Below are 19,812 nucleotides of genomic sequence, written 5' to 3'. Positions count from 1 at the left end.
TATCTTTAAATAGTACAAACATAATAAATGAATGTCCTAATATTAACTTATATCTAATTATTATTAAAAACATATACTAATTATTAACATTTTTCAAACGATATACGTACACTTAAAAAGAAAACTTCTATAAAGCTAACATGAATAAGATTACTTTTTTAAAACTTATCTGCTAAACACATGTTTTTTTAATTGACATTTAAACGAAATAATATTTTTTTCCTCTCTTATTTTTAATGGTATTTCCTTATAATATAACTGTACGGCTCGGTGCATCAATGAGTTCTGTGTAGTTGTTTTCCTACGAAATGGTAGTCTTACTTCATGTTTATTTCTTGTTTTATATACATGTTCACATTGATTAGAAAAAACCTTTTGAGTCAACTCTTTTGAGGTATAACCATTAATCATTTTATGAACAAAAAACATTACATTAAAATATATTAGTTGACGTACTGTCATAATTTTTGCTTGTTTCAGCATCAACTTTATTCTGGTGTATTTATTTTTTCTCAAAATTACTCTCATAGCCATTCTGCAGAACAGTAAGTTTATTTTTTCCCCTTCAGTTGCCAAAAACAAAATACTATTTCAATAATTTATACGAGGCACAATTATGGAGTTATAAATCATCCTGCACGAATCTGCAGTTATATATCTTCTGATTCTTCCCATAAGAGAAACCTTCCTTGCTATCTTATTTTTCACATATCTTGTATTCTGGGAAAAAGTCAATCTAGAATCTATTATAATCCCCAAATATTTTATCTCTTTCACTTCCTTTAATATTTCTTCATCCATCATTATTGTTGGTGAAATAGGATTTTTTTATTTCCTATGTTCATAAACTTAGTTTTATCTGTATTCAGCTTAAGTTTATTCTTTTTCAACCATATTTCGATATTTTTAAGGTCATATTTTAGTTGATGTGCTATGGATTTATAATCTACTCCTGCAATATATACCAGGGCATCATCCGCAAGTAATCTTATTTTACAGTATTTAAGAATTTTCACCAAGTCATTAATGTAAATAATAAATAGTATAGGGCCAAAAACTGATCCCTGTGGTACTCCCAATGAGAGAAAATAAAAAAATACGAAAAACTATATATGCCAATATGTCTTCTTGTTCGTACTGATCATCGTGGTTTCAGATGTGACAGGGTTTAAAGAACACCTGTATATGTTTATATATATATATACACACACATATATATATATAGATACATACACCCATGTGCATACACATACGTACATTCATAAAACATAGACAATTTACCTAATATAATGCGAAACTTCATGATTGCTATTTATAAATATATATTTTTTAATTTTTCTTTTCATACGAATTTCCGTTTTTTATCAACTCTTTTTTTGACCAGTCTGTTTTTCTGGTTGATTGGAAGATACTGCTTTCAGCAAGAAGACCGCCAAAGTACTTATTCTTTGTAGTTGAAGATTTAAATAAATAAAATAATGAATACCTAATACAGTTCAAATGATTAGTGAGGGCAGTTAGGTACATAAAGACGACCACCAAAAATGTGGCACACCTACTAGAATACATAATATATATATTATTTCAAATCACGGTTGACGATGGAAAGGTAAATATTGTTTATGACAATGTGATGTAGAAACAGGCTACATTAACAATTATTAACTACAATTGACCGATTATGAGAATTATCCATATTATCACCAACCGCCATATTACTTCATTTAACGCTGACATTAATTGAAGCGAGTCGTACTACCACTACAAGACTCATTTATTGACGTAATGTGGGTGTGTGCAAAAAATACAAACTAATTTATTCCGAGTCCAGGCGGATAAAGAATACGTACAGTTATGTGTGGTATTGTCATATTATGTAAAAGTGAAAACATTGGTGTAGTTAATGAATATGGGCATTACTATTGATAATTTTTATTTAATGGGATAAACATATTACCAAATTATGTAAAAGATTAAGGACAGTTATAGGCAGCATGTTTAGAATAAAATATTTTGTACCTTAAAAATATTAAGACTTATTTATCAATCATTAGCGGAATCAATTATTAGGTATGGTATTACCAGTTGGGGCGTTCCTTGTAAAACCAACATTAAAAAATTCAATATTTACAAAACTCGGCAATAAAATTAATACTGTATTATCAGCCGGGAGGAATATCGGATTTAACATGTTGCACATATAAAGGATTACTCAAAGACTCTTTTAGTGTTCGTAAAAGCTCCAATAATTAATAATTTCATTCATAAATTTCGTTTACTATTTTCAAGATCTCTGAAAAGCTATTTTATTCGGTTGGTAATTAATTCGATCATCCAAATTCACCCAACAGTACACCACGAATCGTGAATTTGTTTGAAATGTTGGTAGTACCGAAAAGAAATTCAAGCGACGCGTATTGTTGTTTATGATTTTTCCCCCTCTTTAGCCAACCTTGAAATAAATGGCGACCCTAAAATGGGGCGACATTTAAATCGTAAGGCGACTTTGATCTGCGGATATATTGTTTATATTTATCTCTATAACTTCTGATCATTAATAAATTTCGGACAATTTTAACTGTTTTTTTTATGGTAATACGGAATACGCTTTAAATTTTGACAGGCGCCGCGCCGTGGCGCAGTTGGTTAGACGGTCAACTGTGAAACTGGCGTCGCGGGTTCGATTCCCGCCAGTTGCAAGAAAAAAATCCAAGAAAGAGTTTTTTTTCTCAATTGGTCTGGGTGTTGTAGTAGTGTATTTTTCATTACCTCCTTCCATATCACCTCTATCCCACCTGCTGACAAGCCTCAAAATAGAGGCTTAGCGGGTTATTCCTTTTTAAAAAAAAAAAAAAAATGCAATTGTTATATAACTTTATTTGAAGTAAGAATCGACAAGCTATTTTTTTATTTTTATTTAGTGATAGACTATTTATTTAATGATAAAAGTAATTTTGTGTAATTTGCATTGTCTAGACATCACTGGTATTTATATCACCGAGTATACATTATTATGATTGTTTTCATATTTTAATTTTTATTTAACGAATAATAAGAAGTTTTCTAAAATGAGCTGAAATCAATCATTTTACATGCATCTTTTTTTTGCGAGCGACATGATTCGAACTCATTATTAAAAGTTTTGAAACAGGGCCTACAAAAAAATATTTTGCTCAAATACTAGGAAAAGCTGTTATAAAAATTTGAGCTGCTTCCAACCATTACCAAATATTATTTGAAACACTACACAATAAATAATACAAAGCTAAACATCCTTAAAAGTATTTTAGCCAGTTTTACAGAACAGAAGGAAAATTTTATTTACCAAGAGATAGTAAAATGTGGGGACTGGGGATTTCCCCTTAACATACGGGATTTCAGAATGTTAATAAAAAATATAATGACTCAAATTAACGAGTCTAAAAGATTTTCTTTTAAAGGTGAGCAAACAAAAGTGAAGCTTCGTCCTCGAACGATAACGGTGAAGTGATTCATTTAGTAAATCAGATAATTGTTACGAAATGCTTGTAAAAAGAAAACGGAAGAGAGAAAGAAATAAGACATGTGAATCATAATGGAAATATATTTTAAGAGGATTTAAATTAAACACATGATTTAATAGCCCCTCCCCCGATATTTTAGAATGTAATAATTAGTAATGCGTGTAATTTTAATTCATTCATTAATGTAACATTAATTATAAATCTGGGTGATGAGACAATAATCTCGAAATCGGTCGACGTACAATTCAAAATTAAATTGGTTTGTACAAATGTATTATTTAAATTAATTTAAAAAAAAGAATCAGGTGATTATACATTAGAGTGGGCCGATGATGTTTGAAGTTTTTTATTTTTTAGACATCAAAGTAAAAGGGGTCTAAAAAGTTTCATTTTGGATCACATTGAACGTAAGGATTATTAAAAAAAATATTCCATACTATTTTTAACCTTCAACCGAGGTTTGAAGTTTACAACTGTTTGAACATTTTGTAATTATCTATATTGATAAAATTACGTTTTTGTTAGTAAAGAAATAATTTAATAAAATTACAAATTTGAAAACGTTTTAAAACTTCCGAAATGCAAAAAGTTTACACTCCGCGGAACTGATTCCGTTGAGCGCCTTGCTAATATTGACGAAAACCAGTACTCATTAAAACAATGCTACCCATTTTTTACAAAACAGAGTGCAACTCACGCCCTTAGATGCTTATTAATTATAAAATTTTATTGGACTGATTTTCTTACTTAAATACAAAATGACAGCCGGTTTAGCGCAAAAATCGTATTTTTCGAAAACTTCAAGCTCTGGTTGAGGGCCAAAAGTATTATCCAATTTTTTTTTAATATTTTCTGCATTGCGAGTAATCCAAGAGGCAACTTTTTAGACCCCTCATTCATTTCGAAATTCTGAAAAACAAATATCGGTTCACCCTATTACACATGTTATTATTATCTAGCTCAATAGTAACGTCGGCATCGAAGCAGTAATTTCGCTATTTTTATCAGCAGGTGAGCAGTCGTCAATACGGCACTTCTCACAGACGTTATGTTAATTTTAATTTTATTTACGAAAACTGCATGTCGTAAATGGCCAGTTTAGTATTGTTTTTATAGCGTTCTGAGCATGTACATTAAATTATTTTATTGTTGTTCTCGTCTTGTGCAAGTGCTAAATACACACACGAACTAACTTCATGCGCGACATAGAAGTCTGTATGAGGATCTGGAAGATATCGTAACAGTAACAAGTCATAAGGACTCATCACGCATGGTAAAAATAGTAAAGGTAATTGTCGAAATAAATAAACATAGGACACAAAATGTCGAACTCTGTCAAAGTGGAACGGAAGGTCTGTTTAAAAAAAATAAAAAAATGGCGTTGCATAATAAATTGTATGCCAATGTCATTTTGAATTATTTTATTAACAAACTGGTTTGCAGTACGCAACCAGCAACCCAACTAGGCTGGCCCAACCGTCGGGTCCGCAAGCAACATAGACATAGGGAAGTCTATCAGTTCCGAGAAAGATCTCTCCTTTCTCGTTTAAAAACTAAAAAAGAGAATCCCTCCACCAAACGATCGATCCTCCACCCATACTCATGCTACCGTCATCGATCCAATAACAGGGCTGGTATTCCAAACGAAATTATAGCGCGGTATAGCGCGTTTTTACGTACTAAATTCGCATTATAGCGCGCTGTAAACGCATTCGGAATACCAGCCCAGGCCCCAGTCGAGCACTACAAATCGATTCCGTTATTTAAAAAAAAAATAAGCAAAATGTTGTATAAAGATGGATTCCTGCTCGCTAAGATGAGCTGGATATTTGTAGGAAGGGAAATGAGTGGAGCCAAAGTCTCGAAACAGGTTGGCATTTGGTCATTTATTGGGCAAACAAAGAATAAGTGGTTGAGATCTTCTTCTTCGAAACGACAATTGCAAATGGGGGAGTCAAAGACACCAATTCTCGCAAGGTGAGTCCTCGTACAACAAAGCCCTATCGGAAGGTCTGTTGATGTCCGTCAATAGTCCGGCTTCTCCTGAATTTCCTCTTCTTAAAGCAAATGCGGAGAAGTCCCTTTACAAGGCCACAGCCGATTATCCCACCAGAAGCTCAATCACAAATAACTATCGACGTGCTTAAAAACATGCTTAGCATTTGAGCGATCACAGTGAACATGTTTAAGTTATCGCAGTCGTAAGTCAACGCGTGTGTAATCTCCAAGTCAAGGCTCGTTTCGGTTTGTTTTTTTGTTTCCCTCGTAAATAAATACAGTTCATTGCCGAAAAATCGGCGTTAACTATAAAAAATAAAACATTATAATGCACTTGCAAAAAAATAAGGAGTATGTAATACAAAAAAATAAAAATTAAATTACAATGGCGACTGCTTTTCTTGACATTTTGTTAGCCAACCGCAGGCTAAATGTAATAAATGGCATGATCAATAATAAATAAATAAATGAAAATAGCAGTTTTGGAATATTTTCCATATTTACACGTGTAAAATTTAAATATGTGATTTTGTGCAGCAGGAGAAATTGTTATCACGCGCACGTCGATAGTTATTTGTGATTGAGCCACTGATCCTTACAGATAGAATAATTAAAAGGAAGATACCTTTTGCTTTAATATAAGCCTTGTACATAATAAGCAAGGCAAAAAATATGCCACTCCCATAAAAAAAAAAACTAACTTCGTGACGTCACTTAATGCTTTCGACCCATTTCGACAGAAATTCGATATTATCTCGCTTATTAACCTAAGCCTAAAAGATAATGCCGTGCAGATTCGCGTAAAAATCAAACATATTAGAAATACAATTTATAAAACGAACAAATTTTAACATTTTAAAGACGAACAACAAATATGTAAATACATCATTGTGACTTACAAACGCGGGTATTGACCCTTTGTTTCTTGACGGTACAAATTTGTCCTGGTGTAAAATAACTCATTTATATCATAAACACGGGTTTTAGGGCCAGACAGCGAAACTTCAGAGGAACATTCTTCACGGTAAGCTTTAAAAAAAATCTTAATAATGTTTTTCTAAAAAGTCATTAAAAAAAATTAGTGTAATCTTAAAATGAAATAAATTCTTAATTTCTCGGACAAGCAGTCCCTTCACAAATCCCTACCCTTCTCCTACCCACCCGCTTCCCTTGTCTGCGTCTGGTGCGTATCGCTCGTTGGTCAAATACGTTTTTATCGCATTTTTTTTGTCGGGGAGGGGTATATTTACTCCATTTTGAGATCATAATTTTTTTTTTAAATGTTTTTTTGGAAAAATTTTATCAGGATTTTTTTCAAAGCTTACCATGAGGAATGTTCCACTGAAATTTCGTGGTCTGGCCCTGAAAACCCGTTTATTAAGAGAATGCATTTGATGTTGCTAATTGCTGTCGGGACACATTTAGTCATTTTTTAATTGTTGCGGCGATTTTAAAGTAATTTGTTTAAAAAAGACTCCTGTGGTGGTATTCTAAATCATCTCTACCCCCCTAGTGAGCGTTTGATCTGTAGATTTTAATTTTTTTGATGCGACAGAAATTAAACGTCAAATTGTGTATTTCAAAAACGGAAATAAAACTAATACGGTTCGGTCAATTCAACCTTATTTAGTGTTTTTGGTAATGCTTAACCGTTTAATCATCAATGTGGCCATATATGAAGTAAAAATTAGTAGCATGGAAAAAATAAATATTTACAAATTGCACCCCTGTGCCTCGATTATGAACGCTATCTTTATCTGTATATAACGAGACGGTATACTTAACTTCTGTACACTCTGTATCTTACTTCGGTATGTTCTACCTATTTGTCATATCGACATCATATGATCGAAACAAGCCAATGGAATGACCGCAAACAATTAGTCCGCGTTCCTTACGTCAATAACATTTAAAATAGTTCTTATTTATATTTTAAATAGGCTTCTGTAGTAAAACGTGTTCACTTCAAAGCGATTATAAACTTTAATAAATAATAATTCAAGCAAAAAATGCTTGCTTGAACATGCGCTAGCATGACTTGGAAATCGCCTAGACGGTACGCTTAACGATCGTCGGTATGTATCTACCGATCGACTACAAAGCCGGCTCCTATTACGTCTCGATACATACACTCGGAAAGATAGTAAAACAGATGGAAAAAATAAAATAACTAAATGATTTTTGTTAGAGTGGTAACTTTCTGACGCATATAATCTGTGTCTGACGTCTAGATACTTTTATTTGTTGATAGAAGAGAATCTAGCGGCATTATTTTCACATCTAGGCATTTGTTTTATTACAGTGACAGTTATGTCGCAATTTAATTCCACTTCAAAACTTATTTATTTATCTCTCATATTTTTAATAGGCTTTTAAGGAAAAAATGGCCAACCTCAAAACGATTAAAGTTTTAATGAATCATAATTAAAGGAAAATTTCCTCGGTAGAACAAATTTTTTGACACTATTAATAGATAAACGTATAGACGGGTTCTAGACCCTTGAAAACTTGATGGTGGGGGGTATCGGTACTATACCTTTGTAGTCGGTCGGGAGACTTTTATCTTCAACTATGACGTCATACTGAAGCTATGTCATTTTAGAGCGTAGATATGTGTACCGTGACGTACGCTTCGGCTTGATTCATATCGATGTACCCACCCAAAAATTGAAGGTGGGGGGTCGGTATGATATCTTTATAATCGCTAGAAGGAATTTATCTCTAACTATACCGTCAAGGTGAAGGTGTCTTTATCTACCCATCATAATCGAGGCCCAGGGGATCAGTTTTGCGTAGAGCTGTCACCCGTTTAGTTGTGTAAAATTACTACCCCTTTACAAACTTCAATATTATAATTACGATGACAACTAAGTTCTTTTTTGCAATATTTATCATAATTGTAGTTTGATTTTGATGTCGGTTTTTAAAATGTTTTTTTTTAAATACATCGTATCTACCAAATAACAACTTTCTTTATTGCAAATCCCCGACGATGTAAATTTAAACAACTTTTTTTTTATGGCGTCTAAAAAAATAGGAAAAAATAATAATCGTTTTCAAGCTATAAATAATATATAATTTTTTAAATTTATTTATTCATTTTTTTACGTTAACCTAAAAAACCTTACGTTATATTTTTAGTTACGTAAACCTTGACGAAGAAGCTTTTTTGCTTTGAAACCGGTCGGCGAAAAAAAAATTTGTGGTTAAAAACAAAGTTGTTTTATTTATTTTATTATAAATAACATAATTTGAAAATAAAAACCAAAAGATCCAAAACTCTACTAAATCTATGCTCAGGAGGGATCAAAGAGTTTAGTATTCAAATTTAATTGATTGCCAACAACATATTTGTAAATAAAAACATGACATGTGACAGCGAATATTTAGCAGGCATTTATTTATTTAGTACGAAGACTACTTGCAGGTAAAAATCCTGAAAAGGTAAATCGAGTGAAGATAAGTCTGTTCAATAATGTACATACCAAGCTTCTCGGATTCGATTCAAGCGCTGATAAAACGATAACGATTTTTTATATATTTAATTAAGTTTAATAGTTTATTGACAAATAAAAAAAATAAAAAAAAACACTGAACTTCCTAATGGACAAAATTTTTTTTTTATAGTATTATTGAAACTGGTCGAAAGACTTGCGGTTTTTAAAACGGTTTTCGGTATGTGGAAGGATTGTTTTTACTGCAGTATTTTTGTCGCAACAAAAGCATCGACTGGCACCTGAAGCGTAAGACTGATCACCGACATGATCGAGATACGCCACATTTTTTAACCAATGAAGTGCCCTATGCACCAACAGATGCGGATAAGGGTATGACGATGATGAAGTATTTCTCAGTTACGAATATAATACGATTTGGTAATAATGTATTCTCTACTATACTCACTGGGACATCCCGTGCCGAAGAATACATTTAAGTTTATCGACGTTTGTAGATATAGAGCGCTCGCGTTTATAAATTAAAATGCTTGCATAAAAAAATGTTTCCTTTGTCATTTATATAGTAAAAGTAAGGAACCCGATATTTTTTTATTTTTTAATATTTTTTTATTATTTTTATTCATACAGATACAAACATATTACAAAAAAATACAATAACAACGTATCCCAAACTCTATGAGTCCAAGGGCCCTGTGTTGAGTTGGGATTAGAGATGCAAGGCGGTAAAATTACCGCGGTATTTTACGGGAATTTTACCAGATTTTGGTAAAATACGGTATTTTTTGGTATTTTACGGTAATTTTCGGAGAGAAACGAATTTGACGTACTTATTTTTATTTTTGAAAGATATTACAAACTCGAGTAGCTTTGTTTTACGACACTTTACATGACTGCAAAAACCAGGTTTAGATCCATCCGGTGGTTGTCGAGATTTATTAGAAGTATGGGACGTTTAAGGTCATTCGGTATGTACTTTTTTCACTTTTTTTTATAAAAAGGGTTATTATGTTTTGAAACTTAACAGGATCGGTGGACATAGGGTCCTTGGTTAAACCTTAAGTTTGTGACCTTGAACGACCACCGCTCATGCCGCGATTTTAAAAAATTGGTGCTTAAATCAGTTTTTTTGTGTATAATTACGTCCCTGAAGGTTATATGGAAAAAAAAAATGAAAGTCTGAGAAAATAAAATTTACTTAAAAATCGTACTATCGTATTATTTTTCGTTGGATCAATACTTTCCAAGATACACGTTTGAACATTTTTTTTCTATAAAATCTTCAGGGACGTAATTATACCCAAAAAACTGATTTTAAGCACCATTTTTTCAAAATCGCAGCATAAGCGGTGGTCGTTTAAGGTAACAAACTTAAGGTTTTACCAAGGACCTTATGTCCACCGATCCTGTTAAGTTTCAGAACATAATAACCCTTTTTATAAAAAAAAGTGAAAAAAATACACACCGAATGACCTTGAACGTACCCATACTTCTAATAAATCTCGACAACCACCAGATGGATCTAATCCTGGTTTTTGCAGTCATGTAAAGCGTCGTAAAACAAAGCTACTTGTAATATCTTTCAAAAATAAAAATAAGTACGTCAAATTCATTTCTAACCGAAAATTACCGTAAAATACCGTAAATTACGGTATTTTATCGCGACTTTTGGTAAAATTACGTAATTTAACATCCATAGTTGGGATACAACATGATGGAAAGTGGAAGCACGGACATAATTAAATGATAGTAAAAAATATAAATGAAATATTATTACATAAACATTCATACATTTTAAAGGACATCTGGACAACACGCTTAATAGTATATAAATCTATGCAATATCTCGCAGCAGTCTCCTGCAATGGTCTCTTCCCTTAGACATCATTAAGACTTGTACACTCCTACTGAAAATGGATTTCGTTTTGGAGAACTTAAAATGTTCATCCAAGACAGTGAACACTCTTGGGGCCACAAAAGAGAAATTCCTCTGAGCAAACGTCGTACGAGATTTTGGAATTAAATAATTCAACTTACAAGAATACCTCGCACGAGCATTCTGATGGGATCTACTCTTGTAGCCGCATGACCAGAAATGTGTCAATGACTGTTTTAAAAAAGAAAGTCTAATGTCAAGTACCTTCAGGAATCGGAGCAATGTCTCAGATGGGAAAGTGGGGGGACAACGCAGCATCACTCTTAGTAGTAATTTTTGTACGTTCATGAAAGACGCAGTGCAACCTCCCCAGCCCACTTTACCATAGGTTCCCACTGACTGGAAAAGAGCAATATTCATAGTTCTGAGAGAGCCATTGTCCAAGAAATTTCTAAGTAAGCAGAATGCATGACACACCTTTCTTACTCTGGAACCCAGCGATTGGACCTGAACCTCCCATCGTAGATTTTCGTCAATAATTATTCCCAGATATTTAATGTCCTCAACTGGTTTTAAAATCTGGCAAAACAATCGAATTTTATTTCTAGATCAAGATGAGATTCAGGTGATGATCTGTATCCAATACTAAACGTAATATATTTGGTTTTATCCACATTTAGTTAAAAATAATTTTCCTACGAAAAATTTGGGTTTGCTGTTTCGTCAAATATCGATAAATTTCTTACCCTCTCATCGCAATACGGGCCAAGAAATAATTTTTCATATTTCTTCGCGGGGTCGATATAACGAATAAGAGGTCAAAAAATTTGTATGTATGTATATCGAACATGAAAAGTTGTGTTGAATATTCAATGTAAGTAGTCAGTTCCTATCATCCAAGGGCACATTCAACAAATCAATCATGTAACGTCAAGATATTTCAAATTCATGTCATAGTAATTTCTAATATTTCTAGAAAAACTATTCCTCCGCACTGTTGCCAGGTTGCTTGGAGCTACAACAATGGCGAGTTTCGTGATTGTAAAATTACATAATTCTTAAGGGAACTCAGGAGCACAAGTTAGTACTATAATGTAATTTCTAACCTCCTTTTAAATACAATTTTTAAAAATTGTGAAATTTACAAAGGAAGACCTTTGAAGTCCAAAAAAAATATTTTTTAAAGTGGCTAAAAATAACGAAAAAAAAAGTACAGGCAAACGTCGTTTTACGCCGGGGTTGCGTTTTAAGATACACCGGCGTAAAATGAACACAAATATAATAGAAGATATTATAGTTAGGAATATTTTTATGTTTTTATATATTTTTTATTTCCTTTTTAAATTACAAAAAAAATACCAAATAATCTTTTACAGAATATTTTATTTTCTCTTTCTTATATACCCACGAACAGGCTATGCCTTTGTGGGATATTTTTGTTCACTATTTTTACTATTAATATGTAATTCATTGGTATGTATTTATCCTTTATTTTTTAATACTCTGTTTTACTCTTATGTATATTGTAAAAAAAATAAAAAATATAAGGTTAGGTTCCGTGTCAAAATTCTAAGAATAATCTAACCTGTTTATTTATTTTTATCCAATGAAAATTCAAAATAAATTATACATGTATTATATAAATACAGTTTAAATTAGTTTACAAAATAAATAATAATATCTTGAAATAAATAAAGATTTTTTTTATGGCAATAACTTTTTTATAACTCACCAGTTCGTCGATGCTAAATTAAATTTCCACACTTTTTTGAAAAAAGCATCCAACTTTATTTGCTTTCTTTCTTGCAGAATCATAAAACTACAAATATTTCAATATTCTCTTAATTTTAATAAAAATGAAATAAAAAATATGAACATACATTTTTATTTTTTTAAAAAACAAAATGAAAACTAACTCGGAAACAATTTCACACATACAATAGGCTGCTCAAGTACACGGTATTAAAAGAAAACAACGTGTAAAAGTGACTGCTTTTAGAATCGCGGCACCAACTGTCGTCTGGTGTCGGCGAACCGGGGAATTTTAAAATATTCTTAAATATTTTTATTTTTTTTTGCACCACAACAGGCCAGGAGGTCTAATTACAGTGGTGAATTACATCACAGAGCACCCAGGCTTGAGAAAAATCACATTTTAATTTTTTGTGTTCTCACCGCGAATCGAACCCGGAACCTTCCGTGCGTGAGTCAAGCGTCTTGACCACTACACCACGGAGGCCGCTACACCCGGAATCCCACGCTGGACCAACCGGCGTAATTGTAAATCGGCGTAAATCGAACCAGCACCAAACGACGTTTACCTGTACTGAAGGCCGTTTTGATTTGGATATAAAATGGTACAAGATCTTGTGCAAGTTCTTACTCAGGTTTTTGAACAATAATTATTGTGGGGTCAAAAGTTGTGAATTTCAGTACCGAGCAACAAGGTTTGAGAAAAATCACATTATTTTTTTGTCACTCACTGTGATCTCAATTGAACCAAGGACCCTCCGTGTGCGAGGCGAGAATCTTAATCAAATAATTATTTTTATTAATATTTAAAGCATTAACTTTGTGGTCAAACATTTTACTAAATGTTATTAAATATTTGTATAAAACCACTTACCGACTTTTCTATGTCTAGGTTTTGCATGTTGGATAGCATGTTGGTTTGTTTGGTGTCCTGACGAAGAGACGGGTACGTCTCGAAACCGGTAGATATAGAAAAGTCGGTAAGTGGTTTTATACAAATATTTAATAACATTTAGTATAAGATTTATTCATATTTTTTACGTTGAAAAAGAGGAAACGCGGTCTAACTTTTCTTTATACAGACGTATTTCCGTATTTTTATAAAGGGTTTTGCCGCTAGCGCAGTGATTTTTAGCACACAATATTTCATTTGATTTTTTTGCACCACAACAGGCCAGTAGGCCCAATTATAGTGGTGAATTACATCACAGAACACCCAGGCTTGAGAAAAATCACATTTTAATTTTTGTGTTCTCACCGGGATTTTTTAAAAAAATTTAAATTTCATTGATAAACCCTTACGGGTTACATACATTTAACAAAATATTTTCACTTTTAAAATTCACATTCTACTGTTAATAATAATATTTTTAACATCTTTTGTAAAGGTTGTCTGAGTCTTTTGTTTAGTTTTGTCTGGTAGTTTATTGTATAATTTCAGTCCATGGTTTATTAGTCTCGATTGTTCTTTTCTCGTTTTAAAAGATTGTATATGATATTTTTCTGATATTCTCGTATTGTGTTCATGTTTACTACAGTTTTTTTCAAGTTTTAATTCTTCCGTCTACAATTACATCAGTGGCTAATTTATGAATAAATTTTAAAGATTCTAGTTTAAAGAGTTCAGTTACAATTGTTTAGTTTGTTCAAAAGGTTCTTTAGTTGCTGTTAGATAGGGAAGGTCATATACTAACTTTAATATTTTATTTTGCTGTCTTTGTAGTCTGTTTATGTCATTTTGATTTCCTGTTCCCCATAGTAGTTGCATATAACATATTTTAGTTTTTACATAGGCTTCATACATTTTTTTTCCCTTTATTGGAACATAGTTTTTGATTTAAAAAAATAGACTCGATAAAGTCGCCACTTTGCTAATTAAATTGTTGATATGAATTGTCCATGTCAATTGTCTGTCTATTGTTAGTCCTAAGTATTTAACATGTTCAATTTCAGTTAGTCGTTCATTATTTACGTAAGCATCTACTTTGTGACATTTTTTTCTAGATTCAAAATGGATAATATTGCATTTTTTTTCATTAAGTGTAAGTAAGTTTGTGTTTGTCCATTTAGTCAGCATAGTAAGGTCTTCGTTTATGTCATTGTTTGTTAATACGTCTGTTTGATTTTTATAGAATAGTCCAAAGTCGTCGGCATACATAATAATTTTCCCTTTAAAATTATACAGTGATAAGTCATTAATATATAAAATATATAATAGTGGACCCAAAATAGATCCTTGTGGGACTCCAAAATTTACTGTTTGTATTTTACTTGTTTTTTCATTTACAAAGGTATACTGCTTCCGATTTGTTAAGTATGATTTTAATAGTTTGCATTCTTGAGATTTTACTCTCAATCAAAAGATTTTTTAAAATCTAATATTACTTCTGTGGTTAGAATTTTAGCATCCATATTTGTTTGAATATAATTAATTAAATTTACTAGAGCGGTTCCAGTTCCTTTTTTTTCTTGAAAACTATGTTGGTTTAAGCATATTATATTGAGATTTTTTATATGTCCCATTAATCGTTTATGAATATATTTTTCAAAGATTTTATTAAATACAGTTAAATTTGCTATATAAAGGTCTATAGTTATTCGGTTCCGTTCGATCTCCACCTTTAAATATAGGAGTTATTCTTGCAGTCTTTAATTCTTCCGGGTAGATTCCTAACTTTATACGCATGTTAATTAATTTTGATATGACCGGGCTTAAAATATCTTTGAGTGAAGGTTTGATTTTATCATATCCTGGCGATGCATTTTTTTAAAGATTGTCAATTATTTTACACACTTCTTTTGTCGTTGTTGGTCTAAGAAAAAAGGTACTATTTATTTTTCTTCTTCGTTTTTCTGATATGTTTAGACATGGTCCATCTAATTTACTTGCAAGGTAACATTAGAGTATTATTCATTGATAATATTTAATATTTCTTCTTCATCATTTGTGGGAATCCCATCTTTTATGTTTATTTCTTTTATATTAGCTGACTGTAATTTTTATCCAGACTTGATATTTTTTATTATTTTCCAAAGTTTATTGCTGCTGCCTTCTGCTGATTTTATATAATTCTGGTAATATTGTTTTTTTGATTTTCTGATTTCATTGCTTAAATCTTTTTGAATATCTTTTAGTTCGGTTACAAGTTGACTGTTATTTCTTTCTTTAAATATTTTTTTATAAACTTGATTTTTATTTTTTGAAATATGTTTTTAGTTAGCCAACCCTCCTTTATTGACGTTGTGAAGTTTCTCACCTTGGTTTTTGTGTTCTTTTTTATTTCGTTTTGGATTAGGGCTAACAAATATGACAAATATTTTTTTAAAACTGAAAAAGTACCGACACAGAAAATTTCATTCTGATACGCATAGAATTAAAAATAGTCCATAAGAAGCGTAGAATCATATTTGAATACATCGGACTGTGTCCAATAAGTTCCCCAATTAGACACACTTTCGCCGCGCGCATACCTGAAGTCACCGAATAATATTGTCAGAACGTGAAGAATATAACCATAACACAAATGTAAGGTAAAAAAAAACAATTAGTTAATTTTTCTAAAATTTTATTGTGCACCCGGAAACATTGATTGACACAACAGAGTAGATAAGTAAAGGGTCATTTAATAGGAGTAATTGAATTAATGAACTTTGAATTTAAAATATAAAACAAATTTTATTTGACATAAAACGGATATTTTTATATCTTGTTAAATAATATTTTATGTTTTAAAGATAATGTCGGCCAAATGTCCACTACGGCGTTGTTTAATCAGAGGTTCAATTTTCATTATTTTTTTTATTATATGAGTAAAGTAGGGTCACATTTTTTTTACCCAGGCAACACTAACGAAAATTCCATTTTGTTAGTTCGACAATCTGAGAGATGGAAAAATAATTCAATTTTTACGAAATGCATTTGTGACAATCACATTTATTTGATAATTACACATGAAATGTGATTGCATCCTGTTTCTTTAAGATCCTAGCAATATTTCTCCACTTTAAAAGGACACAACACGGCATGGTTAAATTCGAATCAGGAGTTGCGTACTGAGCGACGTCTACAAAGAAACTAATGAGTCAAAACGTAAACCTACTCATTTATGAGTAGTTGAGTCGCCTTCTGTTTGATGTGCGTATGCGGTTTCTGGACTATTCGTAATTCTATGATGATACGATTTTCTTTTTAAAAAAAAATCTAATTGGTTCAGTTTTTGTTCAGTTCGATTTTAGTTTGGCATAATCAGTCCAACGTGCACTTGTATTTTTCACTCAATATCGGGGAGGCATGCAGATGCGTCTCTCGCAGAAGAGTGACGGAAAAACTTAAATAAATACCTATCGATAAAATTTCTGAAACACCACGTATTCTCTCACGAAAGAAGGATATTTGATATTATTAACGCACAGGAGATTCAAAATATGGATACAAGATAAAATCCCTCATTTACCCATCGTACGAATCCACACGGCACGGTAAAAGTAGGGTGGCTTGACATTGATTATATTATTTTATATTTATAAAAAAATTATTCAGCGACTAATTTTAGGTAAAATTTCTGCAAAAAGAAATCAAGTGGATATTATACTTAAAAGCAAATACATAATTCATTATCGTTCCCTTTCCGCACCTAATGGTGCATAGGGCACTGCATTGGTACACCAATCGCAGCGTATCGTGATAGTTTTTATCAGTCAGATCAGTTTTACGCTTCAGGTACCAGTCCAGGGACTATAAAATATTCTAGTGTGAAAACACATTTTTAAATAAATATTTCATATTAACCATGTCGAGAATCGAATCTGAGACCTCTTGCGTGGTAGGCAAACGCGTGGACCATTGAATCATGACACCGACATAAATTATATACAGTAAATACCCTATAGTATGTTATTTTATCGTGACATGTGAATTATTACCATGGTATGAAAAGTCCTAAGGGCTGATGTAATCCGCCTCTTAAACTTATATTTTGTGTCGACCTTGCCAAGAGAACCCGGAGCCTCGAACAAGGCGAACACGACAACCACGAGGCGGACAAATCTCCGCGCAATGTCTTTTTTAAGGATTTTTACCTGAGAGAAGTCATAGAGTCGAAAACACAACTCCAGGATTCTAGTTCTATTTTACAAACAGACATGTATTCTCCATCCACCCGGACATATAATTAACATTTTTCAGGCGTTGTCAACTAAGTGTTTCAGTTTCAGCTTTTTTACTTCATAATAAATAACAAAATAATTGTGTTCAAACATATTATGAATGTTATGTAGTGCATACATTTATCAGTTTAACCAGCCAATGACAGGTCCTGTGTGTCTAGACTTCCTCATATTCTTAAAGCTTTATGTTTCTTTGTTGAAATATTTGTAAAGCATTCTTTTGATTTTATGTTAATTTAGTGCATTTATTTTGCCCTCCAGCTGCCTGGCACGAGACAGAAGTTTAATGGAGTTAGAACATGACGCTTTGCTTCACACGAATAATGCAATAGGTCCATTTTTTGTATGATTTCTTCCAGGATTTTTTTATTTGGTGATTCGTGTCTCTTTCAAGCATGCGCATTTGCCCCCCGTTACCTCAAACTCAGAGAAAGGATAGTGAAATAAAGGTTTAAGCTAAAATGTTGAAAATGTGAATTGAAAAATTTAAAAGATGTGTTGACCTTTTTACTTATTGGCCATTTTTGTACGTGCATCCGGTCGGGTGTACGCAGCGGAGAGATATAAAATAATAATAATAATCTCTCTATTCGTGTATAACAATAATATTTACCAATAAATCAACCGAGGCCCGAAGGGCCGATCAACTGAGGCTCGTAGGGCCGATAAAACGAAGCCCGGAGCGCCGAATTTTCGAGCATGTAACAGTCGGCAACAGGGGCCTGTAGCCTGCTAGTGATAATATTTTTATTGGATTATAATACAGGTTTTATTTTTGTATGGCTGCTCTCGGGTAAAAATTCTGAATAAAGAAATCGAGCGGAGATGAGTCCGTCTCGTTGTGTAGTGGGTGATGCGTTCGCCTAACACGCTTGAGGTCCCGGGTTCGATTCCTGGGATGGTTGATATAAAATATTGATTTAAAAGGTGGTTCTACATTGCAATATTTCATGTTCCTTCAGATAACATGTGATAAATGTACGCTGCATTTAATGGACTAATGCAGTGCACTATCGGGCGCGGACAGAGATATGATGATAATGAGTTTTTTGTATTGCTGCTTTCAGGTTAAAGCCCAGAATGAGGATATCAAGTGGAGATAAGTCCGCCTCGTTGCGTAGCGGTTTGCGAGTTAGCTTATCATTCTTGAGGTTCTGGGTTCGATTCCCGGCAGGACACGAAATATCGATTTTGAAGGTTGTTAAAACGCCAATATTTCACTACCATGTGTAGAAGTTTAAACATAGACATAATGGTTTGTGTTACACAATGTGTAAAGTGGCCACTTAAACCGGCCAATGACAGGTCATAAGCCCTGTAAACGCCTAGACTTCCACATTCCCTCCTCAAAAATGCTTTCTCTTTGTTACAACAAATTTGCTTTCGAATAACTTAGGTTTTTCAAGTTCAACTTTTTTATTTTTTACGTTTCAGATTTGACAAACCTAATTTGTTTTTTTTGCACAACATGCCCCAACCACAGTGGTGAATTACCGCACAGAACACCCAGTATCGAGTTTTTTTTATCTCCCCGAGAATCGAACCCGGAACACTCCGTGCGCGAGGCAAGCGTCTCAACCATTGCACCGCGGGACCGCCCGATTATTACAATAACTCCCGAAAATAGATCACGAGCGAACGGAAATTAAAGTGCATGTACAAACTATGTATATTCATGGAAAAGATATAAAAAAAGCTAGGCATGCACATTTTTCATAAATGAATGTTTACAACGTTATAAACGAACGATAGTTTAAACGCGATTTGCCAAAAAGAGTATCTACTGTGTAATATTAATTTAGTGGAACGTTTCGCGTGATAAATGTACATTTTGAAATCTCGTGATTTGTGAAAACTTGGAGTATTTCCTAAAACCATCTCGGGATTGGATCAATATACAGTAAAGTTGTAGGTGGGCAGAAGTATTCTTTCTCTTTCCCTCTGCATCCATGACCTATAATCTTGTATTGATTAGAGTAAGGGAAGTGTATTTTAGTGCCAAAAAACAAAACACAGCAGTTAAACAAAAACATCATTGCCTCAGTCAAATGTATTGAATGAT

General features: G+C 32.6%; 1 protein-coding gene across 1 annotated transcript in view; it reads right to left on the bottom strand.

Moving 5' to 3' along the window:
- Positions 1 to 19,812, bottom strand: part of AcCoAS (acetyl coenzyme A synthase) — a 73,071-nt gene that overhangs the window by 52,723 nt on the left and 536 nt on the right. The gene's annotated exons all lie outside the window — the stretch shown is intronic.

Source organism: Micrasema longulum, unplaced genomic scaffold (assembly GCF_059751315.1).
Source record: "Micrasema longulum isolate JH-2025_06_02 unplaced genomic scaffold, ASM5975131v1 h1tg000087l, whole genome shotgun sequence".
Lineage (NCBI taxonomy): Eukaryota > Metazoa > Arthropoda > Insecta > Trichoptera > Brachycentridae > Micrasema > Micrasema longulum.
Note: the sequence above shows the minus strand (reverse complement) of the source record. Positions and strands in the feature narration are given on the sequence as shown.